Below are 12,075 nucleotides of genomic sequence, written 5' to 3' on the forward strand. Positions count from 1 at the left end.
ATAGGCAGAGATGAAGGATAAGCATTCCAAGCATGGACAGCAATCAGAGAAAATGACTAGAGCCAAAAGACATGGAATAGCCAGGAGGCAAGTGTCACTTGATCAGAGAGAAAGAAGACTGGAAAAGTAGGAGGAGACTGGGCTCATGAAGGGCTTTGAAGACTAGATATAGCATTTTATATTTGCTCCTGTAGGTTTCTTGAATGTGTGTGGTGGGGGTCAAAAATCTCTTCACCCCCACATGTTCACTACCAAACTCCTTACCTCTTTTGGCTACCCATCTTGGCTTGGCCACCCAGGCTAGGGAGCCAGGCTGAAGAGCGCCAGGTTAAAGAGAGCGACTGCTGCCTGCAGTGGGCTTATAAAGGGCCTGTGAGGTCACACACACAGCCAATCAACGAGAGAGTCACCCATTACGAAGCTATCTCATCGTGGCCAAGATCCCACCCAAGGGCAGTCCTAATAGCCACAGAAATTACTTCTGGGCCTCAATCTCCCAATGCACTGTGGCGCCACCCATTTAAAGGGCTCTTACAATTTGCCATCTCAAATCTATTGAAATTGTGTTGGGTCACTCTACTGCTGAAAAAGGCTAAATTTGTCATAATTGATTATCATATACTCTTGCTGCTACTGTGTACAATGTTCTCTTGGTTCTTCTCACTTTACTCAGCATCAGTTCATGTAAGTCCAGGTTTTTGTGAAATCTGCCTGCTCATCATTTCTTATAACACAATGGTATTATATTCATATGCCACAATTCTGTCCAATTAATGGACCCCCCTTCCTGATTTAATTTTTTAAAAGTGAAAAATATTCATGTATGCAGATCCTTTCTACTTTTCAAGACAGTATTTTCTTTGAATATTCCCATATTTCAAGACAAGCTTGGTCCTTCACAGATTCAAGAAACAACTATGGTTGTAGCTGAGTTTAAAGTCTTAGGAATCTTGCTCTTCTGGCCTTATCCTTTGCACAGATTGTTTTCTTAGCTAATGTTGACCTTGGGTTAAGATGACTCACTTATTGATCATGTGTTACTGATGCTAAACATTTTGTGTATTAACACCCTGAATTGTTAATGATAAACCACTCCCCATCCCAGAAAAATCAATAAATGAATGGTGGATTTTGAGATAGTTGCTATCATTGGTGCAGTAGAAAGGATACTGGATTTAGTGACATTGGGCAAGGTCACTTAAGTTCTGGGCATTTGTTTCCTCATTTGTAAAATGAGGGGCTTGGACTAGATTGCCTTAAGGTTTCTTCTAGCTCCAAATTGGTGAAGTGGAGTTAGAATAATTAGAAAATCCTAGTTGCTGTGCTATACTAAAGGAAAAAATTCATTGGTTGCAGCAGGTACTGTTGTTTTGATGCTCCCCAAGACAGATTTTCAATATGATGAGATAGGACTTCTGCTAAAAAGGCCTCACCCTAGCAAACTAATTCATCAAAGATTAGACAGACTGAACTCAGGATGAACTTATCTGGTCAAAATATCTGGCTTTGTTAAATCTTGACTAAAGATCTCTTAGAAGCTAAAAAATTACTTAGAAGTCATCTACTCCAATTTTTTTTTAAGAATAGGAAACAATTTCAGAGAGGTTAAACGATTTGTCAGAGTCTACATATATATAGTAAATGGCAGAAGTGGTATTTAGCATTCTCCCAAAGAGAGGCCATTGGGAGTCTTCAGATTATTTTAATATTTTATGGATATTAATGAAGCACTTTTGCCTATCACTCTGGACAGTCATAAAGGAGAGGAAAGGAATAATTCCCTCCCAAAGGGAAGAAGAAAGGCTGTCACAAAAGTAACATAATTTTCTCTTAGGAACTGCTAGACCATGAAGATAGAATGCTTTTATACAAGTGTCCCAGCTGCACAAACAGTTTTTCTCTCTAGTGCAGACTGACTGGCACCTATCTTTGTAGAAGGTTTCCAGAGATACATAGGAAGTCCAGTTGGGTTACAAACAACAAGCTCAGGAGGGCTTCATCCTTGCCACTCTTAGGGCATCGTGCATCTCAGTCGACTTATTTCTGAAAAATATGACAAGTCAAGAAGACAACTTCAGAGTCATTATTAGTAATATAATACATCCTACTTATACCAAACATACATCTTTCCACTGCCCCTTGGGTGACCTGTAATTGTGATTATGGTATTTCATGAGTTGTAGCAATATAGTACTCCAGAAAAATAGTATTATCTTTTGAAGATGGGCTTTTGCACCAACCTGCAAATTGGGATTAAAGACGACGACTTTCCCAAATGTAATCCAGTCCAATATTCTGCTCAGTTTTGGGCCTATTTAACAAACATATGTGTACACAGTACATAGTTATGTAACCAAGCTATATGAACTAATATCTAATGAATTCCCAGATCACCTGAATTTAATAATCAAGGCAATGTAGTTAACCTTTGTTTTTCAGATATGGATGAATGATAAGATAGTCTTTTTTGAACCATGGTACATCTTAATGAGAGTCTTATAGTGTTATAATGTTTGGTGCAATCAGAACAAGGTTATCCTTAAATAAGAGAATCTTTAGAAATTTTCCATTAATGGGTAATTCCTTTCAGTTTTGACTTATATAGAATAGCCTCCATAACACCTAGTGAATATCTTCAGAAGGCATTTTGTTTCCCTTTTTGGTGCCTTTGATCCAGCAAAGCTTACGTTTTTCAGAAGCCAGACACTTTACCTCAACTACACAGCATTATGATTAGGAAGTATTACTCTCAGTCTGCCTCAGTGAAAATAGTTAAAATATTGATGGATTAGAGACTATGAGGTTTGGAACAGCTCACATAGGAATCTTTTTGATGCATCTCCTTATCCAAGTTGATCTAATCATTCTACTAGCAGTATTCACATAAGCCAATTTTTCTCATCTAGAAAGACTTACTTTAAGAGGGGAAAGGAGGTGTAAAGTTCAGTACAAAAAAAAAACACATTTATTTATGGCCTACATTATACAGAACATTTTATAGTATATATACCCATGTGTATCTCATTCCTGCAGATCATGAGTGAAAGCAGTTTTTGAACAGCAGAGTTTTAAGTAAATGACTTTAGTCATATTTTAGAGAACTCTGAAGAATGCTTGTTCTTGATCTTCTTTTGTTATCCCTGAATGTTACTGATCTTGAATTTTGGATTACTTTACCCTCTTCATATTTCTAATGATGCTGTCCTGTTTGTGGATTTAATTAACCTTTGGGTTGCCCTCACCCATCATGGTATGTTTCTTCAGATAAGGCAAAACTTTCATGAATTGAGTGGAAGGGAAGTTATTGAATGTCTATAGAAAATTATTAATAACCATGACCTTTTAATGGAATGAAAGATGAGATAATTGTATAATTGCATCCTGACACAAAGCCAGGAAATAGAATTTGAAATTGAAGACAAAGGAAGCATAATAGCTAAATTACATTGTGATATATACATATAAATTGTCCTTTGATTTGAAATACTGCTTTAAAGTGGTAGTAAATGTAAAAATGAGATCTTAGGATTTTCAAACAGATCAGCCAATTAAATATAAAAATTTAAATTGGCATTATTTCTTATCAAACACAAAAGATGATTAGAAAGTTGCTGGAGGATGAATACAGAGAGGTTTGGAGAGACTTACATCAACTGATGCTGAGTGAAATGAGCAGAACTAGGAGATCATTATACACTTCAATGTATTCTGATGGAAGTGGATATCTTTAACATAGAGAAGAGCTAATCCAATTCCAATTGATCAATGATGGACAGAATCAGCTACATCCAGAAAAGGAACACTGGGAAATGAGTGTAAACTGTTAGCATTTCTTTGTTTTTCTCCACAGGTTATTTTTACCTTCTGAATCCAATTCTTCCTTTGCAACAACAACAACAAAATTCAGTTCTGCACATATATATTATACCTAGGATATACTATAACATGTTTAATATGTATGGGAATGCCTGCCATTTAGGAGAGGGGGTGGAGGGAAGGAGGAGAAAATTCGGAACAGAAGGAAGAAGAAAGAAAGAAAGAAAGAAAGAAAGAAAGAAAGAAAGAAAGAAAGAAAGAAAGAAAGAAAGAAAGAAAGAAAGAAAGAAAGAAAGAAAGAAAGAAAGAAAGAAAGAAAGAAAGAAAGAAAGAAAGAAAGAAAGAAAGAAAGAAAGAAAGAAAGAAAGAAAGAAAGAAAGAAAGAAAGAAAGAAAGAAAGAAAGAAAGAAAGAAAGAAAGAAAGAAAGAAAGAAAGAAAGAAAGAAAGAAAGAAAGAAAGAAAGAAAGAAAGAAAGAAAGAAAGAAAGAAAGAAAGAAAGAAAGAAAGAAAGAAAGAAAGAAAGAAAGAAAGAAAGAAAGAAAGAAAGAAAGAAAGAAAGAAAGAAAGAAAGAAAGAAAGAAAGAAAGAAAGAAAAAGAAAGAAAGAAAGAAATTTTAAATTTGGGCCAAAGGGGGAAGAAAAAAAAAAGAAAGTTGCTGGATCTTTCACCCATATAGCTAAATCATATGAAGACAATGACAGAAGGAGCTGATATTTTATTGGGGAGCTTCCAAAAAATCTGCAGCATACCTTGACTATGGGACATAATAGGAAGAACATAGAATTTACCATACTCAGAAATGGTCTAGATAAATCTAACAGAAAGATAAATAAAAAGGAAAGAAATTAAATATATTCTGCGCTGTGCCCAGAGCCCTTGTATGCATTGGCTAGAGCCCTGAAATTTCAAAAATACACACACACACACACACACATATTTAATTTACTTCCTTTTAATTAACAAGTATTTTTTTCCTTGATTTTCCATCACCCCATGAAAAAAAAATGGGAGGCAGAAAAAAGAAAACTTGTAACAAATATGCATTGTTGTGCAGAATGGATTGCTCCATTCTGTATGTTGGCATCTTGAGTCCATCATCTCTTTGTTAACAAGTCAGTAGCATGTTTCATCCCTAGAATTGTGATTGGCCATTGCATTGATTAGAGTTCTTGCACATATTAAAGTTGTTCGGTTAGTTTCTATATTTTATCATATAAGTCTTCCCAGGTTTCTCTGGAACACCACCCTTTATCATTTCTTAAGATTCATTGATACTCTATCATAAACATAAACTATAATTTATTCAGCCATTCCCAATTGATAGGCATCTCCTTAGATTCCATTTCTTTGTCTCTATAAAGAGAACTGTTTTATAAAAGGTAATCAGGGATAGGAAAGATGTGTGGAGATTATGTGTATGTATATATCTATAAATGAGGATGATGAGGACAAAAGTGGAAAAAAGAATAAAGTAAAAAAGGTATGCAGCAGAGAACAAAAGAACAATTTACAAGGAAGTAAAGAAAAGATGGGCACTCATGAATATAATTTCTTCTATTAATATAATATAATTAATAACACACACACTTTATTGAAATGGTATTTGTTGTTACAAATTTTGAATCCTCCTTGATGTTCTCTTAGGCACATGACAATCTTCTCTTTTGTTTCATTTTCTTTTGTATTTCTTTTTTGTTTTTCTTTTTTTCTTATTCTATTTCTTCAAATAAAATAAATTTTTTCTGGAAAAAATACCTATTGGATTTGGCCTGATTCATCTCATTGTTTGAAAGGAGCCAAGTCCATTATAGTTGATCATCACATAATTTTGTTGCTATATGCAATGTTCTCTTGGTTCTGCTCCCTTCATTTGGCATTGGTTTGTGTGGGTCTCTCCAGGCCTTTCTCTGGTCATCCTGCTGATCATTTCTTATAGAGAAGTGGTGTTCCATGGCATTCATATACCATAACTCCTATCCAAATCAGAAAAAGAAACTATCTTACAAAAATATTCACAGCCACTTTGTTCATAACAGTTAAAAATGTAGAAACAACCAATACTTATAACAACTGGAAAATGTTGAATGAATGTCTTTTTTTTTCCTCTTGCATTTAATTTAAATAAAATACATTAAAATTATATTTTTAAAAAGAGATGTTTTAAATATTTTTTATTTACATATGGATTCTTTTCTTTCTTCAAACTCTTTGGAATATAGGCATAGTTTTGTTGCATCAAAGGAAATGTACAATTTAGTGCCTTTTAAAAGCATTGTTCCAAATTGATTTTCACACTGTTTGGACCGGTTCATTAGACCAGTTCACCAATAATGCATTAATGTTCCTGTTTTCCTGTCTTCCGTTCCTTACAATTTTAAATCTATACCTCTCAAGGTGCCTCTCATCTTCATAGCTTTATACAAGCCTGGAAAGTCTTCAGTCCTCTTAGAATCCCTAGTTTCCTTTTTAACTTTATTTTTCCCCTAATATTCTGTTTTTTTCTTTTATAACATGACCAATATAAAAATATGTTTAACTGATTTTATATATGATGGGATTTATACATGGTACTTATTGGTTATTATCTTAAGGAAGGAGGGGGGAAAATAGAAAATTTGGAACTAAAATTTTTTTCAATGTTTAAAATTATCTTAATGCAGTTGGAAAAAGTAAAATATTATTTAAGGGAAGGGGGGAGGGGATGAATCCCTAGTTTCCCTCTTACTTCAGACTATGAGCTATCTCGATACTCTTGGAAGATTTTCCTGATTCCCAAAGTTATTTGTGCACTTTCACTCACTCTCTTTTGCTCAGGCTGTCTCTCTCTTTCATTCTCTTTTGCTCTCTCTCTCCTCCTTAAATTATTGTGTGTTTTCTTGTATCTTTTCCGGTGAATATAAGCTCAGTGATAGTTTTTAGTTTTGTTTTTGGTTTAATCACAGAGCCTACCATAGGGCTTTGTATATAATAAGTGTTTAATAAATGTTTTTAGATAGGATTGGATTTTATTAGTGCATTTTGAGATTATCTTATTGGGTAAATAGTCATTTAGAATTTTAAAGTGGTTTTATAAAAGTTTTTTCAATCCTCGGAATGAATTTTTTTTTAAAATGAGGGACATTGAAAGAAATAGAAAATAAAGAAATATATGGGTTGAGAAACATCATTATTTAAGCATTGTGGTACATGAGTCTTCAGGGTAGAGTGTTCATAATAAGCCACCAAATCAAATACTTTATTCAGAAAATATAGGTTGCAGTTTTTTCATCCTTCTACATGGCAGAATAAGTAAAAATTTCAGTGGTAATAAAAAAGGAATATACACTGAAACTTTCATATAGTCTTCCTTCTTGTGGATTATCTAACTTTTTTTGGACATCTTCAGTGTTGGCGTCTTTTTGACAAGTTAATAGATAACAATAATTTTGAAACATTCACTAAGATTATCTTTCACTAAAGTATTATTATTCCTCATTGTTGAGTATAGAAGTGTAAACCTGGTATTTTGTTTTAAACTCTGCCAACAAATTGAAAATTCTCAGAGGGCCCACACCTTTCTTAGTACAGACCAAGTTATAAACTCTATGGTTTTAATTCTTGACTAGTTAATGTTTGCTTTGAGAGATTTTCATAACCAGATAATTAACCACCAGTTAGCGATTTATTTTGGACCTCATTAAGCTATTTGCAAAAATAATTTAGCATTTATAATCCATATCAGTAGGATCAGTGCTTGTGCATATTAAATAAAATATTCTTTAAGTGTGAAATAATTAGGATTCTTATTGAATATTCAGGGTGCCCTATTGACTGCCTTCTCCAAGGGGCGGAAGGAAGTGTCTATAAGTCAGTGGCTCTAGATGGAGCTATATGCCTTGGTTTTCTCTTCCTATTATTGACTAGTGTGAAACCACCAATCTATATTTACAATATTTTATTCTTCTCAGACTTGTTACCTTTGTCCCAAAGGAAATTATTAGTCATTAAGCATGAGTGAATTGCAGAATTTCTGATTTATTTATTTATCTATTTATAATTTACTTGATAAATTCTACAGTGGGAGAGGGAGGAAGGTGTAGGGTGAGAGTATAATCAAGGAATCTCAGGACAAAATGATGAAATGCAAAAAATTTAGTATAATATTCATAGAGAATATTAACATAATAGTGAAAAGTAGATATATTTTATTAGAGGACAAAATGGCAGTAGCAACAGTGGAAAAAAAAAAAGAAAAACATACACATAAAATATATTTTTTTAATTATTTTCCCCACAATGTCCCAAAGCATATTTCATCCTTTACATACTACCTTGCTCTAGGACTTACTGTCTCTTCCGCCATTAAAAAATTGCTACTACCACCAGAAAAAAAACCCAAAACTTTCTATTGGTTCCCCATGCTACTCCAGCCATTCCTCATAAAAAGTTATCTACTGAGTTAATGTATGTATGTAACAGGCCTCATCATGTCACTCCCTTGTTTAAGAAAGTCCCAAGAGTTTCCTGTTGCCTCTGGGAGCAAATATAAACTCCTCTGGCAGTTGAAACTCCTACCATATTTGGCTTCAGTCTACTTTTCTAGACATGTTAAACTTCACCTTCCCTTCACACATTGTATGATACATGTAAGTCAATCTTATTCCCGTTTAAGCACATCACTCTATAGCCCTTCCTTTGTGTCTTTTCACTGACTGACCCTAATTTCCTAATATAGTCTCTTCTCTCACTTCTGCTTCTTAGGATCCCTGGCTTTCTTCACAACTCAATTCCAAGTGGAATTTAAGTATCTTAAGGGCAAGAATTCTTTTATTTTTGTCTTTGTATCTCCAGGACTAGGACAGAAGTCACTTAAATGCCCATCTGTAGGCTACTAAAGTCTCTAAATGCTAAACAGACCATTTTGCATTTAATCCTGAAGGTCATAGGGAGCCAGTAGAATTTCTTGAGTTAAGAGGATGTGGTCTGACCTGCCTTTTAGGAAAACCATTGAATGAGGGGATCAATTGAAAAGAGGGAAGACTAGAGGCAGGGTAGACCATCAGCATGTTATTGCAATATCCAGGCATGAGCTAATTAGGGCCTGTAATAGAGTGGTGGCCATGTCAAAAGAGAGAAGGGAGCATATAAGAGAGATTTTTGTAAAGGTGAAATTGACAAGTCTTGACCTAATTAAATTAACCTTCACAAATGGACAAAATGGCTTGAAAAGATTTCTGCAAGACAACCTGCAGATTGAAGAAAATACTAATTTTTTATGTAATAACAGCTTTTTATTTTTCAAAATACATGCAAGGATAGTTTTCAAAATCATCCTTGCAAAAACCTTGTGTTCTAAATTTTTCCCACTACCCTGGGGATTAGGACTACCTGGAGGTGATGGGTTCTCTGCTGCTCACGTCACCACCATTTCTTCTGCTTCTGTCCCTTCTCTTTCTGAGCATCTCTAGCCCCTCAGTGCCCTTTCTAGTACTGCTGTTTGGGGTGCCAGAAAGCATGCTGCATCCATATTGTTCTGCAGGAACTACTCCATGATCTGCTCACTGATATGCACAATCTCAGCAATGTGGGCTCCAACCTGACAATCTTGCATACTGCCACCTCTGAGCGAGAGCTATTCACTGTTGAGGACAACAGCAACAGCAGTAAGGGTAACCTTGCATGCCTGGCCAACCTCACATTCCTAAGACACAACCAAATGCCATGAGTGCTGAGCAAGCCTCAAATACTGAAGCATTTTTTCTCTTTGAAATGTTAAATACCAAGTTCAACAAGTTTTAAAGCAGATAAGTGCCAAAATACCACTGTATTTAAGAATATTCATAATAAAGACTTAAGAGCTTTTTTGTTTGTTTTACTGAGGCCACTGGGGTTAAGTGATTTGCCCAGGGAGCTAGGAAGTGTTAAGTGGCTGAGGTCAAATTTGAACTCAGGTCCTCCTAACTTCAGGGCTGGTACTCTATCAACTGTGCCCACCTAGCTGCCCTAAGACTTAAGAGTTTTAACCCATTTACTCATTTAATAAACATTAAATTGTAATTTTTTGATTAGTTTGTAAAAAGAATGGAAAGATAGAAATTCACTAGACATTTCACCAAAAACCTTTGCATAACGGGTGAGATTGAAAAATAATGATTTCTAAACACAAGTAAAGATGCAATCTCACATTTGGATCCCATCTTCAGAAACTGATAGGCATTAAATCCAAATTTCAGAATATACCAAACTTAGAATCAAGCGTTTGAACTACTTTATTATAAAGTATTATTCCAAGTTTCCCAGAATAATGAATCCTATTGCCTTCATTGAAAATAATACTAATGAGTATTATTTTAGAGTTTTATTGATGTTTTCCCCTTTATCCCATCTTTGGTTTCTCTTTTGCATACTTTAGAATGTATATTATGTATCTAAATTACAATAGTAGAATATATCACTTCTATCCATGCTCCCAAATCTTTTTATTGATGAGTTATATAGTCAGAAAATTTGGAGTTCGCTCCCTCATTTGGAGTTGAAAAAAAGAAATGTCTATCATACCAACTTCTTGAGCTTGTTAGAATGATGAGATGAGATAATAGGTCAGAGAGGAATGTTTTATGTAGTGCTATTTTTAAGTGTTTTTTTCCTGAAAAGAAAAAACATCCCTTTTCAAAAAAAAAATTAAGTTACTTAATCTTAAACATACTATTTATTGTTAAACATTAGATTATTTAGGTTTTTCTTTCGCAGGACTGATAAATCTGAATAGCTTTTAATACATTTAGAAGCTCTTGATAGTCTCATTTTCTGTGATATAAAGCTAAGAATTTTTTTTGAAAATTAAAAGCATATAGACTTTTTGTTATTTCTTTTTATTTTAATTGTATTTTCTGTAGCCTTTAAAAAAATTAATCTCACACTGATGCATTGTTGGTGGAGTTGTGAATGAATCCAACCATTCTGGAGAGCAATCTGGAATTATGCCCCAAAAGTTATCAAACTGTGCATACTCTTTGATCCAGCAATGTTACTACTGGGCTTATATCCCAAAGAAATACTAAAGAAGGGAAAGGGACCTGTATGTGCCAAAATGTTTGTAGCAGCTCTTTTTGTAGTGGCTAGAAACCGGAAACTGAGTTGATGCCCGTCAATTGGAGAAAGGTTGGGTAAATTGTGGTATATGAATGTTATGGAATATTATTGTTCTGTAAGAAATGACCAGCAGGAGGAATACAGAGAGGCTTGGAGAGACTTACATCAACTGATGCTGAGTGAAATGAGCAGGACCAGGAGATCATTGTATACTTCAACAACAATACTGTATGAGGATGTATTCTGATGGAAGTGGATATCTTCCAAAAAGAGAAGATCTAATTCAGTTCCAGTCGATCAATATTGAACAGAATCAGCTACATCCAGAGAAGGAACACTGGGAAATGAGTGTAAACTGTTTGCATTTTTGTTTTTCTTCACAGGTTATTTTTACCTTCTGAATCCAATTCTTCCTATGCAACAAGAAATTTGGTTCTGCACACATATATTGTATCTAGGATATACTATAACATATCTAAAATGTATAAGACTGTCTGCCTAGGGGTAGAGGGAAGGAAGGGAAAAATCGGAACAGAAGTGAGTGCAAGGGATAATGTTGTAAAAAATTACCCATGCAATGTACTGTCAAAAAAAAAAGTTATAATTATAAATTTTTTTTAATTAATGCCAGGCCAAATAGGTGACGTAGTGGACAAAGCATCAGCCCTGAAGTCAGGAAGATCTGAGTTCAAATATGATCTCATTTACTTAACACTTCCTAACTGTGTGGTCCTGGGCAAGTCATTTAATCCCAATTACCTCAGCAAAACAAAACAAAACAAAAAATCCCATTTAAAATATATATGCTATATAAATTAGATATGCTAATCATGGGGGGAATACAATGGTGATTATGGATGATAAAACTCTTCAATAGGAATTTTAATATATAAATTTCTAAGGAAACTACCAGCAAAAGTTCTTTTCTTCCTAAAGTTAAGATCTACTATTTTATTCAGGTTAGACATTTATTTGATGTAGAAATTTGAGAGATCTATAGGTATAATAAATGTTGGGTGATAAGAGAGTTGGTCATTGATGTGTGAAAAGACGAGTATTAAAGGTAGCTTGGTATTTGCTGACAGGAGGTATACCACATACCACAGCATTTGAGGTGGTATTATTATATTAAAAACAAAGGAACATGTGTTTGTATTTAACATTAGCTTTGTTATATATCTAATTA

At 34.3% G+C, this 12,075-nt stretch overlaps 1 protein-coding gene across 6 annotated transcripts in view; it reads left to right on the plus strand.

Moving 5' to 3' along the window:
• PPP3CC (protein phosphatase 3 catalytic subunit gamma) overlaps nt 1-12,075 on the plus strand; it is a 106,788-nt gene that overhangs the window by 49,944 nt on the left and 44,769 nt on the right. The gene's annotated exons all lie outside the window — the stretch shown is intronic.

Source organism: Sminthopsis crassicaudata, chromosome 2 (assembly GCF_048593235.1).
Source record: "Sminthopsis crassicaudata isolate SCR6 chromosome 2, ASM4859323v1, whole genome shotgun sequence".
NCBI classification, from domain to species: Eukaryota; Metazoa; Chordata; class Mammalia; order Dasyuromorphia; family Dasyuridae; genus Sminthopsis; species Sminthopsis crassicaudata.